Raw genomic sequence first — 4715 nt, 5'->3', positions numbered from 1 at the left:
TCCCTACAGAAGAGATAATCTCTGTTGTTTGTGAGCAAACAGGCTGTAGGACACAAATAAGAGCGGTGTAACAGAATAAAATACAACTTACACATCAGACAGGCTGACAAATGTTGATTAAAATGTCTCCTTTCACAATCAAATGGCAAATATAAAGGCATATTTTCTTATCTGTTAAGGAGCTGTCATAGCAGCCTAGGCCAGAAACGCTTTGATATTGTACAATATCCAGTGATGTGAGTGCCCTTTGCAGAAACAGGCACGAGTCTTTTACTGCAGGAGATCTTGTCTCAGTCTTCTCCTCTGACAGTTTGATTTAAGACAGCTCAATTCAGTTGTTTATGCAAAGGCATCCAGTCTTCAGGGTCCAGTCTTCAGGGTCCTTCTGGCCCCCAGAGGACACAAATGGCCTCAACCCTTCTGTTTGATGTGTTGGCCCTCTTCAGGAGTTTGACAAACTCCCAGTCTTGTCCAGAGCAGCAGATAACCATTTCAAGGTGGTCAGATGGAGCTCTTAGTCCTCTGTGCATCAAGCTGCAGTTTGCAAAGCTTGAAATGACTTTTCCTCCTTGTCTTTTAAAACAGCCTGGGAGATCTGGGGATGGGATCTACAGCAGGGCCCTTTCTTAAGCAGGCATCATCACATCCTTCTGTCACACACATACCAAAAGCAACCTAGAGGAGACCTCTTTCCCAGAGCACTGATTAGAGGTTTATTGGTCTCCCTTGGGATGCTGGAGAACTCCCTGTGTGTGTACCTCCTCTGCATGCTCTGAGTCCACCAAGTATCAAAACAAAATACAAACTATAAGGAACAATTTGGTTTTTATTTATACAACAAAGCGGTAGGCATGCAAGGCAGAGGCAAAGGAAGCTCCATCTCTGGCTGCTGAAGAACTCCCCCTGAGCATCAGGTACAGCCTCAGCTCAGCAAGGCTTCATTTACATCCAGCAGCTCCAGGGAAAGCTCTGGTTAGTGGAAGGAAAGAGGGGGAAGCAGGGTTTGCACCAGAGTGCTGTGGCTCACGCCCTACAAGCTTGAGCATTACAGGTGGTGGATGCATGGGAGAATATCCCGCTCCTGAATAGATGCAGAGAGCCAGGAGCTGGAAATGTCTGTCTGCTCCCAAAGCAGTGGGGAGCTGCAGCTGCAGGCAGTGCCGCGAGGGAGGGCTGGTGCCAGCAGCTCCATCAGAGCAGCTCCAGGACAAGCTCCGGTGCAGACAGCTCTGACTCACCAGCTCTCCCAGATTTGTCCTGGAGCAGGAGAAAAGGGTGAGCCCACACCACCCCACAACGATGATTGTGTTCCTCCACAGCAGCAGCTGTGCAGGGATGAGAGCCAGAGGAGATGGAAATACTGCTCACTTCTTGCCCTGCTTTCCATCCCATCCCTTGAACAGACAGGACAAACAGAAGAAGTCCTGCTTAATTCTCGACCTACAGACCAGGACACTGAAGGATGTGCTGGGAGGCAGCAGACAAAGACCAAGAGACTGATGGCACAGGAAAAAGAGGCAAAGCAGGGAACTGAACACAGATCCTTTGGGGTAATTGGCCCACCTGGCAGGGTCTCCTCTCTAAGGGAAAGCACTCCAGTTAAACACCTATTTCTCCAGTGTTTATCCACGCCTGAGTTTGCCAGTGCTTCTCATCATTGCCAGGGCCCCCCTCTCCCAAAGCACCCCAAATGTGCAATTCATACCTGGAGCTGCCTGAGGGAGGACGGGCTTGGCTCTGATGCTGAGCAGACAGGTGAGCGCTGATGGTACTGCAGCTCCTCCAGGGGAATGATTACCTGATTTATCTCCAGCCAAATCCTCCCTGATGTAAATTGTAGAAGCTCACTTGGCAGGAAGCCCCATCCCCTTATATAAGCTGAAATATTGCCCTTTGAGATTTATCCATTACTGCCAGACTGCTGAGCCGTCTGTCTTCAGCAAGGGCCTCAGAAGAGGAGAGGATGGTTGTGTTCATACCAGTTTTGTCTGTGCAAGGTAAGTGTTATTGCGCATTTTTCCCTGCAGCAGAGAGCCCAATGTCACCTGGACAGAGATTCCTCCTCTCTGTTGTGCTGAGACACTGGCTCAAATAGTAAGAATTCAATTTGATGCTGTAAATATCTTTCACATTTAAATGCTTGATCTTGAGTGACCTCTCCAGTCATTTGTGCCCCAGTTTGCTGGAGGGATCTGCTCCCCATCCCCACACTCCCACAGCAATTGGACCGGTTGTGTTTGGAGAGCAACGTGTTTAAACACTCTGAGGGCTGACAGGCCCAGGGAAGGAAGGCAGCTATTCCCTCTGCAAAGCTCTGATAAGGCCAAGGGTCTGGCTGATAGACCTGGAGGGGCTGATGGGGTCTGCTGCGTTTTGAAGTGCTCATTACACAACTGCAGATTGCAGAGGAGAGCAAACCTGGTGCCCAAAGTGTAAACCCAGAGACAGGGACAGGTAGCCAGAATTACGCTGGCTGAGACATGGCTTCCCTCATTTAATGTCACTTAAGATGCCACTTGAACATAAAACCACTTCCTTGCACTGAGGTTTAATAGCTGCCCTGTGGCTATTATCATTCCTGAATCCACTGTTGAGCACTGACATCAGAGGAGCTGGTGCAGAGAGGTTTTTGGGCAGAGCTGGGTCAGGTCTTCCCAATTTGGTGACAATTCACAGCCCTGAGTAGGAGCATCCACTGAGAGCTATTGTCCTGGCAAGGGCACCTCTTCCCTTTCTATCTTCCATGTCCCAATCTCATTCAGAAAGATATATTTCAGCTCATCCTGCCCAGCCCACTGCTTTGAGCTCAGGTCCTCTCTGCCATTCCCACAGCACTGAGCCAAACCACTGCTTCTCCAAGGGGAAGCCAGCTTGGATGCAATTTTCCCTGGTTGTAAGGGCAGTCGGGAAATGAATTGCTGGCTCTCACTGCACAAATTGCTGTGCCCCTTTGTGGTGCATGCTCTATTTGACTCTTATGACAGACCCCTTTGCCACCTGGCTGCAGGGAAGAGCCTCGTTTGAACCCCCAAAAAAGCAAAACTGGGGTTTGAAGTGTGAGATCCTGGACTAGGTAAACTCCAACTTACAGTAAGACAGCCCCCCCATCCCCTTCAGCATGCTGTCATGTTTCTCAAGGGCTGGGGACCATTGTAAGAGAACAATGCAGCATTTCTATAAAAGAGGAGAGCACAGTTAATAAGTTCACTAACTGAGAAAAACAGCCTTTTAATATCTCTCTTTGTGACTCATAGTGTGAGAGCCAGCTGTTACTACTGGAGAGAAATTCCTTGCTGATTAGTCTTTTAAAGGGCTTCCCAGATAATTAAATAATGATTTCTCTCCCCATTCATTCTAAGTGACAGGAGAGACTGGCAAACCCACTAAGCATGGAAGGGCAGCATGTTTTCCCAAGACTTATAGGAGCTTAGCTATTCTGCAGCTAATCCGGTGCTTAAACCCAGCCGCAGATCCCCGCACCAAGGGACAGCCTGTCCCACCTTCGTGGTGCTCCAGGGCTGACCTGGGTTTGGCTGAAATCCTGAAAATAGGCTTTAGGCCAGGGCTGTGTTTTCAAATATGAAATTATAACAGGAAGGATAGTCTCACCTGGGCAGACAAATTAACTTTTCTTCGCCTCAGCTTCCTGAGAAAGCGGCTTTGCCTGGGGCTTGCACGAGCTCAGCAGTGGTGAAGGTGAATTAATCCTTCTCTGTCCTCCCTGGACTGTGCTCAGAGCCACCACTAGACAGAATGAGTGACCAATACAGAGGCCATTTGGGGGGATTTCTGGGATAATCTGGCCTTCAGCACATCCACTGTGCTTCCAAGTCACAGCATGAATCACAGTGATTTGCTCAGGCAGGAATTTCAGGCATGAAATCGTGTGGCCTCTCTGGGTACAGCTCCATTGGTCTGATGGAGTTATTCTGGATTTCCACCAAAGCATAAAAGGTGAAGGACAACCCATGTGTTCTCCAGGTGAAACCAGGGGTAATCAGGTATATCCAGTTAATGCAGGATTGGGAAGCAGACATGTCTACACTTGAATAACTGAATTCTCACTTATTTTCACGTTTGGCTTTTAGAGAGGGTCCTTACCTCATACCTTACTAAATCAGTGGGAAATTTCAGGGTTCAATAACCTCTGGGAAAAATTACAGTCAAAAACTAGGGTCACCACCAACAGAAAAAAAGACGTAGCACATATTTCACCAAAGAACAAGACTGGTTAGTAGCTTCAGTTGTGCTGAAACATTTTTTCCAGTGAGCAGATGCTTTTATTTAATTGAAAACCAATGCAAAATATCATCTGAGACAGAAAAACATTGACCAACCTTATAAATATGTGAAAATGAGCTTGCAAGTTTTGCCCATTCCTAATTGAGAATCTGTTCTCGTGGTTAATTGAGAATCTGTTTAGGGGCAAGACAGGGGTGGGATAGATAGGAGGGAGAAAATATTTAAGAAGCAGGTGTTCTATCAGTAACATACTGTAATGAGAATTTAGCAAAAAAAATTATTAATTTCATTTTTTTAACTGAGATCCATCTGGCCATCTTGGCAAGGAGAAAAAATGCAGCATTAGCGAAAGAGATTTTTGAAGAAGTTGTTCCAACCTAAGTGCAACCCACAAGGGATGTTTAGGCACTTGGGAATATTACAGATTTGTAATGTCCCTACAACACCAGTTGTTAACCATTGGATTGTCAGGT

At 47.1% G+C, this 4715-nt stretch overlaps 1 long non-coding RNA gene across 1 annotated transcript in view; it reads right to left on the bottom strand.

The window, feature by feature from the left end:
- LOC108445082 overlaps positions 1-1781 on the bottom strand; it is a 55484-nt gene extending 53703 nt beyond the window's left edge. Inside the window, exon 1 of the long non-coding RNA XR_001859836.1 lies at positions 1706-1781. This is a non-coding gene — a long non-coding RNA (uncharacterized LOC108445082). The remainder of the gene's footprint in view (positions 1-1705) is intronic.
- Positions 1782-4715: the final 2934 nt, after the last annotated feature.

Source organism: Corvus brachyrhynchos, unplaced genomic scaffold (assembly GCF_000691975.1).
Source record: "Corvus brachyrhynchos isolate BGI_N302 unplaced genomic scaffold, ASM69197v1 scaffold80, whole genome shotgun sequence".
NCBI lineage: Eukaryota > Metazoa > Chordata > Aves > Passeriformes > Corvidae > Corvus > Corvus brachyrhynchos.
This window is presented reverse-complemented; position numbering and strand designations above follow the sequence as displayed.